We start from the raw sequence: 16,322 nt of genomic DNA, 5'->3' as shown, positions 1-16,322 counted from the left end.
ATGATTTGCACACGTATACTGTCTCCTCATTTTTCACTGATATTAATGCTTTCAATTTATCAAGATCTATAGCAAATACATTCTTCCCATAGCACAGATATTGAAGAGTAGCTGTTCCTTGTGCAGTGTAATTGTGAGGACTCCTTGCTCCTAGGCAATAGAAAGTTTTTCTGCCACTACATCTTCAATGTAGATAAAATTTTGGCCTGAATTCTTAGGATAAATTATTGGCCTCCATTCTCCACTTCTCCCTACATTCCCCACCTTTACAGTCATGTGATTTTTTTTTTTCAGTCCTGCCCATTAAATGTGAGGGTAATTCCCAGTCTTGAACTGAAAAAAAAAAAAAATCACGTGACCGTGATTTGTCTGGATGACTTGCTTTGGCCAATGATATGAAGATGCAACAGGCCAGTTCTGAGTTCCTCTTGCCTCAGAGCACACTCTGTGCTATGTTGGCATTAAGAGAACAGACATTCCCTTGGATACTTGCTGTCCTTTTGGCCTGGGCCCCTGAAGGAATTCAAGTGCAGCTGACCTGAACTCACATTGCTGCACAGACCCAAGGCCTGCTTGACCTTTTTTTTTCTTCCTGACCTTTTGTTGATGCCAAGTCACCTTCCTACATCAGCCAACACTTAACCGACACAGATGTATTAACAAAGAGTCACTCTTTTCGACCTCTTGAACAATAACTGATACCTACCTTCTAGTCTGAAATGTCCCTACCCTACCAACCTACCCTTGGACACACCCAAGTCCAATCAAGCCTTCAGCTCAGGGCAGGGGAATGCATTATATCCAGATTCAATCAGATTCAAGTCTGAATGCTGTTTTTCCAGCATTCTTCCACCTCATTTTGGGTGAATTAATTTCTTTCTCCCATCTTCAGTTTTCTCATCTGTCAGGGTTTAAAAAAAATGTTAACCCTGCCTTGAAAGGTAGATCGATGAGAATAGCATATGTAAGGTACATGGTGTAGTAAGCACTCAATAAACGATGCTGCTGTCTTTGGAGCCCTGGTCTCCCAAGTGCTTGATCCTCCCATGCCCCTTGGGAGAGAATTCACAGCTGTGAGTTGGAAGACGGCCCAGATAGCAATGTATCTAATCCAGCCTAGTTATGTCCCAGAATAGAGTAATGGACATTATATAACTCTTAGGATCCTCATACTCTTTAATGGGTAAGAGAGAGAACCACTGATGGCTATTGGGTTAGTTCAGATTTTGACTCTGCCCTTTTAGTCACATCAGCTCCCACAGGGCATCTGAAAAGATACACATAGCTTTGCATGCATGTCCTCAGCCAGCCAGTGGTGCCTCTTCTATTTGCAAGGTAGCTGGTGGTTGATTTGAGAAAGGACTGGTGTCCAAGAACATTGATCAAATAACATAGTTTTGACCAGCATCAGAAAGGGCAGTGAGATGTATACAAGAGAGAAAAGTTGGCCAAGACTCTCTAATCTGTAGTTTGGAAGTATCTTTGAGTCAGCAATTTCAGTTAGAATTTACAGTGTTTAGGTCTGCAGACGTGGTTGGTGCTGTGGGAGATAAAAGGGGGGGGGGAGGAGTACTAGTTTCTCTGGTTTCTGGAAGTTACAACTTGATGAAATGTGATTGGGAGAAGGGAGGAAACCTTAGCAGAGGTATTGAGAAGTGGGTCTATTTTAGATTCCCTTAGAAGTGAACCCTGAGACAAGAGTCCTTGTGAGAGTAGTTGGTTGACAGGATATGCAGATGGAGAAGGAGCTTGAAGAGAAGGCAGCCCATGAACATGAACTACCACGGTTTCTCATCACTGTAGACAGCCTAGCTCAGTCCATCCTGCAGGGTGATTATGGGAGCCCAGTGGAGAGCAAGCACTTCAAGTGTTCCTACCCTGGATACGGTATCTCCATATCACTCATCAATGGTTTGTGGAGGGCTCTCCCACAGGAAGTTAACAACTCAGCTCCTGAGCCTGCCCCAAGAGGAAATGCACCTCACAGAGAAAGGCAAAGAGCTATGGGAACCTGCAGCTGGTGCTGGGTCAGCCCTGTCCCGAAGAGGGGACATAGCAGCTTCAACATCTCCTGCCTCAGGTGGGTTATGGAGTATGACAGGCCTGGCTTTGAAAACAGAATCCACACTTTTGCCATCAGTTTTAAGGTCTTCGGAAAGCTATCTTCTCTGTCCAGTTGCCTGACTCTAAAATTGTAGCTCACGGGTTAAGATTCAAACCCTAGGCTCCAGGGAAGAGCCAAACTCATGGTAGCTCTGGGAACTGAAATACTAAAATGGGTAGCAGTCTGTTGTCTCCTTACTGTCAGAAGGAGGTGGGTAAGGACCACAGTATTCAGGGGAGGTTCCTCGGAGAAGGTGACCTTTAAGCTCAGTATTAAAAGGAAGGTCAGAGTTTAATTGGTTGATGGGAAAAGAAGAGGGTAGGAGAAGACAGAGCAGAGCAGTAAGAGAAAGCCATGAAAGGGAAAGCACACACACCTCAATTGTCTCACTGTAGGTCTGCAGGGTATTAAAGCTCTACCTGTTTCCCCACCCCAGGTGGTGTGGATCACACCTGGTGACCTAGAGATGCACTCAGGAAGCCAAACGTAGCATTTGCAAGGTTCAGACAGGCAGTAGAAGGGAGGAGGCGGATGGGACAGATGGCCCCAGGAAGATGTTTGTGATGGTTAAGGAGATAGCAGCTTTCCTGAAGAATATCCCTCAACACACATTTACTAAGCATGCAGTATGTGTTAGCATAGGTCTAGACACAGTGAGGAATTGAGCAGACAAAGCCCAAATCCCTCCAGAACAGACACCCCAATGGGAAGAGACAGAAAACACATTAATAAGTAAAATATGCATTCGTTTGAACCATATGAAACTACTCTTCTTAAGATCAAATGTAGCCAAATATAAGCAAAATAATAGGGCTCAACCTAATACAACGTTAGTTTCCTGATGGGTACTGTGAAGAGAAGAAAGCAAGGTGAAGAGGTTAAGAGAGTAAGAGTGGTCACTACAAAAATTAACAAATCTTTTTTTTTTTTTTTTTTTTTTTTTTACTGTCAAGGTGATGTACAGAAGGGTTACATTTACATTACCTTACTTAGGTAACAACTATATTTCTTGTCAAACTAGTTACCCCTTCCCTTATTTTTTCTCCTATGTTCCCTCTCCCCTCCCCACTCCCCTAACTGAAGTCTTAAAAGAGGTGAGACTAAAAGCCAGAGATTGGACCATTCCCGACAGAGGGAAGAGTCAGTGCAAAGGCGCTGGGGTAGAGGGAGTCAGAGGATGCCAGGTAAGTCTGGGGTGTGAAATGAGCAAGGAAGAGAACAGATGGGTGGGATCAGAGTGTGTGGGGTCTGGTATGCCATTGATAGGACTTTTTCACTCATTGAAATGTAAATCCATTGAAGGATACCTCTGGCATTAAGACGGTCTGGAAGGGCACAGAAGGGAACTGAGAAACCAGTTAGAAGGCGATGGCAGTCACTCAATGAAAGATGATGGTGGTTGGGCCAGGATGGGAGCAAAAGGCTGGTGAGTTTTTAGACTCTGGGTCTATTCGGAAGGGGCTGTCTCTGAGGAAAGTGAGAATGAAAGATCAGAGGACCTTGGTCTGAGCCCCAGGCACCAGAAGGGACAGTGATAGAGGGTAAAGCAACCAGCAGTTAGGAGGCACTCCACATACACACCAGGGTATGAGTTCCTCAAAGACAAGGAAGAGCAGGTGCTCTCAGGAGAATGGAAGACAATTGGTGATAGGTGAGAGAGGGAAGTGCTGCTGGTTCTGTGTCCACAAGCAGGAAGCAGGCCCAGTACCCAGGACACAAGAGGAAGACTGGCCTTGGCTCTGAGCATACCCGTATGTACCACAAAAGGAAAGGCAGAGCAGAGGGAAACTCGCTGAGCTGGAAGATCATAGAATTTCTCTTCTGGTGGCTTCTGGTTCCCTGATGCAATGAAAAGCAAGTTAGCAGGCTATGAACAAAAATAGAGACTGGAGCCAGGCACGGTGACTCGTGTCTGTTACCCTAGCTTCTAGGGAGGCTGAGATTGATAGGATCTGCCTGGCCAGAACAGTCCATACCAGTGGAAGAAGCTGGGTATGGTGGTTGAACACCTGTCATCCCAACTCGGGTGGGAAATGTAAAATAGGTGGATTGCAGTCCAGGTGCACACTTGGCCAGAAAGTAAGACCCTGTTTCAAAATAACCAGAGCAAAAAGATTGGGAGGTGTGCCTCAAACAACTATGTAGCAAGTGCGAGATCCTGGTTTCAAACCAAAGTGCCCTAAAATAATGAACGAGGAAGACAGTGTGAAGTAGCTGTCTTGGGCCATGGGTAGATTTTAGAGAGAGAAGGATTCCTTTATATAAACAAGATAGATGGATGGATAGATAAATAGATAGGTAGATAGATGATAGGTAGGTCCACTTTAGAGTATCTTACCTATCCTATGATACATGCATAGGAAAAAGCAGAAAGACACTGAATTGTCAACAGTAATACCCTTTGGTAGGATTAAAAGTTACTTTCTTTATGCTGCTTATATAATATTCTATCATTTGGATTGGTTTTTAGTAGTATTTCTTGTGTCAAAAATAATCTAAGACATTCCATTGTGGAACACAAAGAATTGGAGCTCTGAACATGAGAGAGTCTAGAGCTGTATGGCAGTGGTATGAGTAGCTCCCCAGAACCTCCATATGTATTGGTCTTGCATGATGAGCTTTGCTTTCTGAGCAGAAGTACGGAATAGTGTCATATCTGCATATACTCGACCTCCTGTATACTTCTGATGGTTTCTAGATTACTCACAATACCTCATACAATGTAAGTGCTGTGGAAGTAGTTGTTTTACTGCCTTGACAAAGAACATCAAAGTCTGTATATGTTTGGTAGGTATCTAGTGTTTCAAAAAATAATTCTGATCCACAATTGATTGAACATATGCATATAGAATCCAGGGGTGAAAAGCTACAACTGTATAACTATCATCATGCAGAATGTGTGGCACAGCACCCTCCATTTTTGCTGTTAGATTTTTTTTACCATGATAAACAAAGCTTCTATGAGTAGTAATCCATTTACTGAATGAATGAACCAATCTCTGCAGCTTTTCCCGTATTTTTTTATTCTCATTGCGACTGTTTTTTGAGAAAGTTTGATCAACCAGCTGGACTGGGGCTTAAAATGAATCAGATGGCATTCCTCCTCATCTTACGCTGAACAAAATGAAGTTCTTTATGATAGCCTGGGAGGCCCTGCACCATCTGGGCTCTTCTCCTTTCTCGTTACCTCTTTTCTCTGCTCCATCAAGCTCGCTGCTCCAGCCAGATGGGCCTTCTTCATCCTTAAACACCTATCCCTGGCAGGGAAGCTGACTGGCCTCTTCCAGGGCTGCCCTGTGGCCTGAGCACTCTTCCCCAGTCTCTTCCCATTTCTCTCACCTGCTCCAAGTTTCTGCCTCCATGTTCCCATCAAGGGCCTTCCATCACAGCGCCATTGCCAGCCTTTTTTTTTTTTTATCAGCTCTCCCATCTGCATTTTAATTTTTTCTCTATAGTACTTATCACCTCCTAATAGGCTGTATAATATACTTCCTTATATTATTATCTTCACCCATTTCAATTCATCATTAGAACCTGGCCAGCTGCCTGGTGCCCATAAGAAAGAAGTGTTGAACTGAGTCAATGGATGGTTGTCATAAAATTGCGAGGTGGGGGCTTCCCCCCACCTACCCACCCACTTTGACCTTCTTCCTCAGAGGTCAGTGGGAAGCAGGATCTTCTAACAATTCCTGGTCAGTTCTGCTTTCTTGATTCAGCTGGGAGGCAAACTGTGAAGGCTGCAGCTGCCTTCAGGTTTGTTTGTTTTGCCCCACAATGAGCCTAGAAGTTGGCCCTGCCAGATAAGCCTGCTTGAGATCGGGGAGAACAAAGGATCGTTTCTGGAACCAGTGCAAACCTTCCTAGCTTTCCCACAGTGCAAAAACTACTGGGGGAAAGCTGTAGGCTGCCCAAATTGCAGCTCCTGATTTCCCAGGAGGTAGCTCCAAGTGTTATGGCCTCATCAGAACCTTCCAAAAACTGGGTCTCCATGCCCAGACAAAACTGGCAGCTGACTGTCCTTAGACCGCAAGCAGTTTCCAGAAGTCCATGATGAAACATTGGCTTGGAGCGAGCGAGGAAGGACCCACAGGAAGCATCGAAATCCCTTCTCTGGCCAAGCCAAAGCAAATCAGCATAAAGTCCCTCAGGAACTTCCCCATTGTGCCACATTTCCGGCCAAGCTCCTGGGGTTTCCACTGCAGGCATAGGATCAAGATTCCCAAGCCCAATATGGTAATGTTTTAAAGTGCCCATAAGTCACTGGGCAAGGTTCCATTATGAGGGGTCTCAGGGGTGAAGCCTCAACAGAAAAAGAAGCAGACTCAAAGAAGGTCCAGTCATGGACTCACTCCAAGTTACCTCCACAAGAAAGCAGGCTCACCGGGGAGCTCAAGTGTTTCACCTCTGGGACCTCTCGGGAAACACAGAGACACTCTGGGCTGAGAACATTCTGGAATGTTCTTGAGAATGGCTGTTACAGCCTAAAATTGTTCCCCTTTGACACTCTCAGTGTGATGAATCATCTTCAAAGATCCATTTTGGGGAGCCAGTTACGGAATATGAATAAATAGAAGAATAAGTATCAGTAGAGGTATCAATGAGGAACCTTGTGCAGTAATCCTGGCTAGATACTGTCAGGGCTAGGACAAGAACTACATTGTGGGAAGACCAAGAAGGAGGAGTATACTAGAACTAACAGGTCTTGTGAATGGAGCTAGGGTAGAAAGCAGGAGACAAGGACAACTCTTAAGTTTTCTTATTTTTTTTAAATTTTTGTTTTACTTATTTATCTTTTGTCAGTCGTGGGGCTTGAACTCAGAACCTGCACTGTCCCTGAGCTCTTTTACTCAAGTTTATCATTCTATCACTTTTAACCACAGCACCACTTCCAGTTTTCTGGTCATTAATTGGAGATAAGAGTCTTAGACTTTGCTGCCCAGGCTGGCTCTGAGGCGTGATCCTTAGATTCCTGCCTCCTGAGTAGCAAAGATGACAGGTGTGACCCACCAGTGCCCAGCCCAGCTGACAATTTTTGAAGGCATTTCAAACATGGTAGATCCAAGTCTGTATTGACTCTAGATTCTATTAATTTCTCCCAAGAGCCTTGATGCTTGTTTGTCTGGTTACTTGTTTTATAGAGCAATAAACTTGACTAGTCTTCAACTCTGGAGTTAGATCTTATAGTTCAGTCTCTGAGCTATGGCTGGACCCAGTCCAGCCAGATTTGAACAGAGTTAATACCAGCATTTGGGCTTTTCTCTGGCCCTTATCTTTCTAGGGTTTTCCAATCAATTCCTGGCAGATGTGATGACCCAAGCTCAGTCTTCTACTTCATCAAGGCAGAAGGTAGCTGGCGAGAATAGTTTCTTATTGTAGTTTTAGCCACTCTACATAGTACAGTCTGGAAACTGCTTTCAAATGAAAAGCTATGAAAAAGAAAACATGGGAAGCCCTGCCTCCATCTGGTTTCACTCACATTGGTTTATATTCTGCTGTCTTGAGGCAGTTCATTTGTTAGTTTATTTTTGTTAATCTTTTCTTTTGCAACAACTGTAGAATCCTAAGTGATTGTACAAAATAATTTGATAGCACTTGTGCCCTTTTTCTCAGTGCCCCAATAGAAACATCTTACCCAACTATAGTACAACATCAAAACCAGGATATTGACATCAATACCATCAGGATACATATTTCCCATAACCACAGGGGTCTTCAGATTGCTGCTGGATAGCCACACCCACCAGGGAGGTAGGGAACCTTTCCTTACCCCTTCCTTCACTCCAGGTATCCACCCAGCTCAAAATGTTTCAGCAGATGCTGGTAGTTCATGCCTGTAATCCTAGCTACCCAGGAGGCTAAGATCTAAGGATCAAGGTTTGAAGCCAGCCCAGGCAGGAAAGGCTGTGAGATTTTTATCTCCAGTTAACCACCAGAAAATCAGAAGTAGAGCTGTGACTCAAAGTAGTGGAGCACTAGCCTTGAGCAAAAAGAGCTCAGGGATAGTTCCCAGGCCCTGAGTTCAAATCCCATGACTATTACCACCAACAAAAAAATGTTGTTGCTTCAAATGGAATCATACAGCATGTAACATTGGGAGATGAGTTTTATTTTTTAGCAGAATTTCCTAGTTTCATACAACTTGCATATAGCAATCATCCTTCTGTTTGTTTCATGCTATCAGTGAGCCACAGATCAATCTTTTATTTACCTGTTGAAGGCTATCTGGAATGATGACAACTTTTAGCCATTACCCTAAAGCTGCTAAGCAATATTTGGGTATAGGTTTTTGCTTGAATGTAAGCTTTCATTTCTCTAGGAGATGTGTGTAGTTGTCTTTTTTTTTTTAATAGAAACTGCCATTCTGTTTTCCAGAGTGACTATACATTTTACATCCCGCTAGCCATGAGTGATCCAGTTTCACACCAGCATCCTCACCCGTATCCGGTGTTGTCACTACAGGTTAGTCATTCTCATACATCTGTAATGATATCTCATTGTGGTTTTAATTTGCATTTCCCTGGTGGCAAAAGATATTGAGCATCGTTTCATGTGCTTATTTGCCATCTGTAGATCCTCTTTGGTTAAATGTCTCTTCACTTCTGAGCTGCTGCTTTTTTTTTTTTTTTCTGGAAAGCAACACAACACATGTAATTCTAATGCCCATGCTCTCTGCAAGTCTTCACATCTGCAGGAGCCCCATCTTCTGCCAGCTGCGGATGATACCATCATCATTGTCAGACATCATTACACCAGGGCTCAGCAGATGATTATGGGTCTGAATCACCCAGGGACCAGTGAGGATGGCCAGGGAGAGAGCAGAGAACAGGCAGATCCTGTGGTGTCCTTAAGCAGGGCTGTGGATGGGAGTCATTCATTCTCTTTTTCAGTTTCTACCACAATCCCCCACCTCATTTCTAATGGATGAAGCCTAGCGTCCTAACCCAGGTTTTAAGGATGCCTTTCTAAGACATCTTTTCCTACCATCCCTCTCTGTATTGCACATAGTAGGTGCTTCATGAATATTTAGGATAAGCCAGAATTCTTGGTGTGCATATAACAAAGATCCAGTTAGAGCTTGCTTATACCAGAGAGATAATTAATTGGAAGGAATCATTTCTGAACTATATCTGGTTAACTTGGGACAGGGTGGATGTCAGGAGCTAAAGTCCATATCCCAACCCTCTCCCTACTCTCTTTCTGCCTGTCATCTGTCTTTGATGATCAGCTTTTATGTTCTGTGGCTACAGAGTGTAACTTCCAGAATGTAAGAAATGTAGTTGCCACCAGGCCTAGAATCACCCAGAAAGACAGGGCCTGAAGTTTAGTTTCACTATTTCAAACCTTGGGAGAGGGACTGATAGGCTGACCTGTGACCTAGCGGTGAGACATCATTCTGGATATCTTATTAATAAAGAAGGAATATATGCTTGAGCCAGGCAGATTGTGAATCCCTAGTTACAGATGGACCTTTCAACTTGCAGCTGAGGGTTTGAGTAAGGCCACTGAGGCCACAAAGTTCATCCTTTATTTTTGTTTTTGCTGTTGTTTGTGTCACCTTCAAAACCTAGGAAGTCTATTTGACTCCTGCTCAAATTCTACCTGATCTTCAAGAGGCCAATCGAGTCAGCCTGATATGTGGCCTTTTTCCTGGAGTTTGAGTCTTGATTCCTTCCTCTGTAGGTTAAGGTAATACTTGCTGCTAAAACAAATAAACCCTGCTTGATGGAGGTGAATATAAAATAAGTTTTGTGTTTTTTTCTGGTTCATTTAAAATCTAACCCCTCTCTCTGTCTCTCTGTCAGTCTCTCTGTCTTTCAGTCTCTCTGTCTGTCAGCCTTTCTCTCTCTCTCTCTCTCTCTCTCTCTCTCTCTCTCTCTCTCTCTCTCTCTCTCTCTCTCTCTCTCTCTCTCTCTCTCTCTCTCGTGTGTGTGTGTGTGTGTGTGTGTGTGTGTGTGTGTGTGTGTGTGTGTGTGTGTGTGTGTGTAATTAAAAGGCCTCACCTCCAGATACTGTTAACACAGGAGACAACTTTGAGGATTAAATTTTCAACACACAAATTCTGGGGGTACAGCACAGCACAGCACCATGTAAGAAGAACCATCTCTTGGCTATCTAACCCTTGCACTTGTCCACCCATGGATGAGGATCTACCTCATTTTCTTGTGCTCTCTGTCTGCTAGGATGAATATCTATGACACTTGGAGCCCTTGCCCCCTTGCAATACCCAAGACACAGCAGGTCAGTAGATCATGAAGATAATGGCCAGCATTAACCAATATTAGATTAAACATCAAATTTGCAAGCTATGGTCTGCCAGCTAGCCACTTATTCTTATAACTTAGGTTTTTGTCGAAACAAGGACAGCAACGAAGGTAGAACATGGGATGCAGGATCAAATATTTTGTTCAGGGGAGGGAACAGAATTCGAGGGGAAAAGTGTGGAAAAAATACAGTAGTGAAGCTCACTGAACATGGAAGCAAATGAACTATACAACTTGTGGATAGAGATGGGAGGGAGGGACTGGGAGAGAGTACAAAAGGAAATGTATAGTACACTGTACAAAAGGAAATGCACTCTACCTGATTTATATAATTGTAACCCCTCTGTATATCACTTTTATAATAACAGTAAACTAATTATAAAAAATTGTGTTCATCACTGACATTGTCTACATTTATTTTTATTTTTAAAAGTACACAATGGGCTAGGAACTGGTAGTTCACTCCTGTAATCCTATATACTCAGGAGGCTGAGATTTGAGGATCACAGTTCAAAGCCAGCCCAGGCAGGAAAATCCACAAGACACTTATATCCAGTTAGCCACCAGAAAACTGGAAGAGGAGCTGTGGCTCAAGGTGGTAGAGTACTAGCCTTGAGCATAAAGCTCAAGGACAGCAGCCAGGTCCTGAGTTCAAGCCCCACAACTGAAATATATATGTATATATGCAATGGAATTTTATACAGCCTTTAGAAAAAAAATGCTATTATGTCATTTGCAGGGATATGAATGGACCTAGAACAAATCATGTTAAGTGAGATAAGCCAAGATCACAGAGACAAATGGCACTTATTTTCTCTCATATGCAGAAGCTAGATCTAAAATACACTGGGACATGATCAATTATATAGGACTGTAGGCATTCACACACAGTGAGACCAAAGGAGGATACTATTACGAGAAGACACAAAGCCTATTTGCATTTGATCATATAAAATAATAGTTATCGAAGTGAACTCCAGAAAATGGGAGCAAGAAGGTTTTTTTCTTAGTTGCTGTTTTTCTTTTCTTTTCTTTTTATCTTGTTTGTTCATTTCTCTGTCTTTGAGAGGGTAATAGAGGGAAATAGATAGACAAAGGTGAACAAATGCAGCAGTGATACTCAGCAGACACTATGTTGAAAGTAAACTATACAATTTGTGGGCAGGGATGGGAGGGAAAAACTGCGAAGAGTGAGGGAAGAGTTAGACATTGTCCAAAAAGAAATGCATTCATTACCTGACTCATGTAACTGTAACCCCTCCATACATCACTTTTATAATAACAATTAAAAAATTAAAGCGCTATATTACACCAGGAGCTAGGAGTGTAACTCAGTAGTACAGTGCATGCTTAGAATGCCCAAGGCCCTGGGGCTGGGAAGGTGGCTCAGTGGTAGAGCGCTTGCCTTGCATGCATGAGGTCCTGGGTTTGGTTCCTCAGCACCACAAAAGCAGAAAAGGCCGGAAGTGGCACTGTGGCTTAAGTGGTAGAGCGCTAGCCTTGAGCTGAAGAGCTGAGGGACAGCGACCAGGCCCAGAGTTCAGGTCCCATGACCGACCAAAAAAAAAAAAAAAAAAAAAGCCCAAGGCCCTGGATTCAAGTCCACAACCACTCCCCAATTACATCAAAAGTTATTTCTCTCTCTCTCTCTCTCTCTCTCTCTCTCTCTCTCTCTCTCTCTCTCTCTCTCTCGCTCGCTCGCTCTCTCGCTCTCTGTCTCTGTCTCTCTGTCTCTCTCTCTCTGTCATGGGCTTTGAGCCCTGGGCCTGGGTGCTGTCCTTGAGCTCTTCAGCTCAAAGCAAGCACTCTACTACTTGAGCCACAGCACCACTTCCAGCTTTCTGGTGGTTAATTGGAGATAAGAGTCTCACGGACTTTTTTGCCTGGGCTGGCTTTGGCTTTGAACTGTGATCCTCAGATCTCAGACTCCTGAGTAGCTAGGATTACAGGTGAGCCACTGGCACCCAGCTAAGTAATTTCTCTTGAATACTGAGTTTCTTGGCACCCTTAAATGTTATACCCAAGGTGGCTCCATTGACTGACCTAACCCTGGTAAGTCTCATTTTGTTTCCTGTCATGTCTTCCTCTCTGATAACCTAGCATGCAGGACTATATACTGCTTTTAGGGAGACCATCTCAGGAGAAAGAAGAGTAGACAGTGGGGGAGGGGAGAGGACGTGGCGGGCTGCAAATCAGGGGTACATGCTTGAGAACTGGGACTGCAGTTGGGGGCTGTAAGTCTTGTCCTGCAGAAAAACATTCCAGCAGCCCTTCCCACACCCCTGAACCTGTGGGATCTGGCTGCCTCTGGAAGTCTCTGGGGATCTGAGGAGAAAGGTCCTTTCATCCCCAGGAGTCTTCTCTTTGCTTCCTCCCTGAAGGGAACCAGAATCCTCATTTCCCTGGAGCCATTTTGAATTGAACTCTGTGAGACTTTCAGATTGAAGCTCCATCTCACAATTTGGTGGCAAAACACAATTGTCACCCATGTGGAGATAAAGATTTTCCCCTTACAGCTATTTAGTTTCCTTTGTAATCTCAAGGTTTTATTCCTTTCTGCTTTTTTCTTAATATATATATTTTACTGTAAAGATACTGTACAGAGGGGTTACCGTTACATGAGCAAGTAATGAATCCATTTCCTCTCAAGCATTGTTACCCCCTCCTTTGTTTTTCCCCTACCATCCCGTCCTTCCCCACCTCCCCACCTCTCTCCCCCCTCCTACCCCCTACCCCCATCTCTCTGCCAAAGTTGTAAAGTTTGTTTTCAACATAATGTCTTATACATCTCATTGTTACAATGGATCAACCTGTATCCTTATTTCAGCATTTTGTTACTTCCCTTGGCTTCCCCAAATTAGAAAAATGTATCTACAAGATGCAGGGTACCAGAATCAAATACAGTGAAAACAGGGGTTATACCATGGGGGAAGAACATACAAAAGAAACAAAAAAATCAATAGTGTATTATAAATATGTTAAAAACAATAGCAAGAAAGCAAAAACCACTCGTGTTCCTATCTTGGGGTTCATTTTGCTTAGCATCATCTTATATGGTCATGTGTACATAGCTTTTGACCTTTTCTGCTTGTCCTAGACATATACTAGTTATTGCAAATAAGGGAAACCATAGGTACTATGTTTCTTTGGGCCTGGCTTACTTAATATAATTTTTTCCAAGTGTTTCCATTTCTAACAAATGGAGTGATGTCATTCTTTCTGATGGAGGCATAGAATTCCATTGTATATGTATATATTATATATATATACATTTTCCTTTTTGTACATTTTTTGCTGTAAAAATACTGTACAGAGGGGTTAGCATTACATGAGCAAGGTGATGAGTACATTTCCTATCAAGCGTTGTTGCCTCCTCCTGCCATCCCTTCCCTCCCACCTCCACAACTTTCACAAATTTGTGTATCATCCTTGAGCAGGGGCCATGATAATCTTCTTTGTATCATTCCAATTTTAGTACATTTGCTGCCAAAGCGAGCCTTCCTTTCTGCTTTGCAGAGGCCTTTGCCATTAGGGCTCTATCTTTTCTCTCTCTCCCATCCCTATCTCCTTCTCTCCATTGTATGAATTCTGTATTTTATCAGCCACTGACTTCTTTTCTTAGTCTTTTGTCTCTGTCTCCTCCTCCTCTTCCTCCCCCTCCAACCCCCCCCCAACAATTCCAGGGGCCCTCTTACTTCAGCTGGACACAGACAAACAAGGAACTAAATAGGACCTGGGGTTTGGCCTCTCATTCTTCCCACTAAGATCCCATCTCCCTCCCCTCCAGCACTGAGAGTGTAAGGTGGCTCAGGCTGGGTGGGGGGAGAAGGAATGTGGTCCCACAGGATCCAGGCTCTGCTCTGGAGGCCATAGTGGGTGGTGAACAGCCTCATTTACAATGAAAGTTTTTCCCAAACTGTCTGCATATATCCCAAAAGAGAAGGACCAAAATCTTCCCCCACCCACCTCAAAAGAAAATGATCCATGTTCTATAAATTAATGGACACTGACTTAAATACATTCACCTCTCAACCCTACAGATCCCTTCTTAAGAGAATGGTAGCCCTGGTACCAATGGTTCATGCCTATAATCCTAGCTGCTCAAGAAGCTGAGATCCAAGGATCACAATTCAAAGGCAGCCATAGCAGATGAACCCAAGAGTCTCTAATGTCTAATTAACTAGCAAAACATGGTATGTGAAGGTGTGGATCAGCTGGTATGGTTTTTAAAAAAGTGATACTTTAAAAGGTTTGCTGTGGCATTAGTCACAATCCCTCAAGTTAGAAACCAGTCCAATATACACCAATCATTAAATGCACAAAGAAATGGAACAAATAATAATTATAACTGAGTGCCAGTGGCTCACTCCAGTAATCCTAGCTACTCAGGACGGTGAGATCTGAGGATTTTGGTTCAAAGCCAGCCTAGGCAGGAAAGTCCATGAGGCTCTTAATTAATCCTCAGAAAACTGGAAGTGACACTGTGACTCAAAACAGCAGAGTGCTCACCTTGAGCAAAAAAGCCCAGGGCCCAGGCCCTGAATTTAAGCCCCACTACTAACAAATAAACAAATATAACTAATAAATAAATAAATGGATAAATAATCTCACCCAGTGGAATATTCCCCCCAGCAATGAGAACAATCTATAGCTGTACACAAAGACATTGTGTTAAGCAGAGGAAGCCAAACCCAAGGAACACATGCTAGATAATTCCATGTTACACAAAGTGCAAAATGATCAAATAAATCTCTGCTATTTGATGATATTGGCTGCTTTAACAAGCACAGGCTAGAGAGGAGGTAGAGGGTCCTTTCAGGGCTGGGTGTCCTAATGTTTTTTGACCCAGATGCACATTTGTCTTTCTCTCTCTCTCTCTTTTCCTTCTTACCTTTTTTCTTTCTTCCTTTCTGTCTTATTTGGTTGCTTTCTTGCTTGCTCACTCACTCTCAATTTCTTTTTCTCTCTCTTCCTTTCTTCCTTCCTCCCTCCCTCTCTCCTTCCCTCTCTCCTTCCCTCTCTCCTTCCCTCTTCCCTTCTCTCTCTCCCTTCCTTCCTTCCTTCCTTCCTTCCTTTCTTTCTTTCTTTCTTTCTTCCTTCCTTTCTTCCTTCCTTCCTTCCTTTCTTCCTTTCTTTCTTCCTTTCTTTCTTCCTTCCTTCCTTCCTTTCTTTCTTTCTTTCTTTCTTTCTTTCTTTCTTTCTTTCTTTCTTTCTTTCCTTCTTTCTTTCTTTCTTTCTTTCTTTCTTTCTTTCTTTCTTTCTTTCTTTCTTTCTTTCTTTCTTTCTTTCTTTCTTTCTTTCTTTCTTTCTTTCTTTCTTTCTCCCCCAGTACTAGGGGCTTGAACTTGAATACTGTCCCTTAGCTTTTTTACTCAAGGCTAGCACTCTACCACTTAAACCACCACTCCATTACTGGCATTTTGGTGGTTAATTAAAGAAAAGAGTTTCACAGACTTTCCTGCTCAGACTGGCTTGAAATTGAGCCACCAGTACTCAGCTTCAGATGTCCATTCCTTATGTGTGTTCAGTTTGTGAGAATTTGATATTCTGTACATAGTGGCATGTACACATTTCTGGGAATCTGTGGGAGTTAGATAAGTTCAGAACAAGACAAAAAGTGGCCAGATTACCAGGTGCCAGTGGCTCATGCCTGCAATCCTAGCTACTCAGGAAGCTGAGGTCTGAGGATTACAGTTTGAAGCCAGCCCAGGCAAGAAAGCCCAGGAGACTCTTATCTCCAATAAACCACAAAAAGACAAAAGTGGAGCTGTAGTTCAAGTGGTAGAGCATTAGCTTTAAGCACAAAAGCTCAGGGACAGCACCTAGGCCTTGAATTCAAGTCCCAGCATGTACACTCTCTCTCTCTCTCACTCTCTCTCTCTCTCTCTCTCTCTCTCTCTCTCTCTCTCTCTCTCTCTCTCTCTCTCACACACACACACACACACACACACACATAC

At 43.3% G+C, this 16,322-nt stretch overlaps 1 pseudogene; it reads right to left on the bottom strand.

Annotated features, from left to right (window-relative positions):
• Window positions 1–13,766: 13,766 nt before the first annotated feature.
• LOC138817436 (U6 spliceosomal RNA) lies at window positions 13,767–13,860 on the bottom strand (annotated as a pseudogene).
• Between the last annotated feature and the right edge of the window lie 2,462 nt (window positions 13,861–16,322).

Source organism: Dipodomys merriami, unplaced genomic scaffold (assembly GCF_024711535.1).
Source record: "Dipodomys merriami isolate MVZ:Mamm:240054 unplaced genomic scaffold, mDipMer1.0.p SCAF_7, whole genome shotgun sequence".
NCBI lineage: Eukaryota > Metazoa > Chordata > Mammalia > Rodentia > Heteromyidae > Dipodomys > Dipodomys merriami.
The sequence above is the reverse complement of the archived record's forward strand: the minus strand, read 5'-3'. Positions and strand labels throughout refer to the sequence as shown.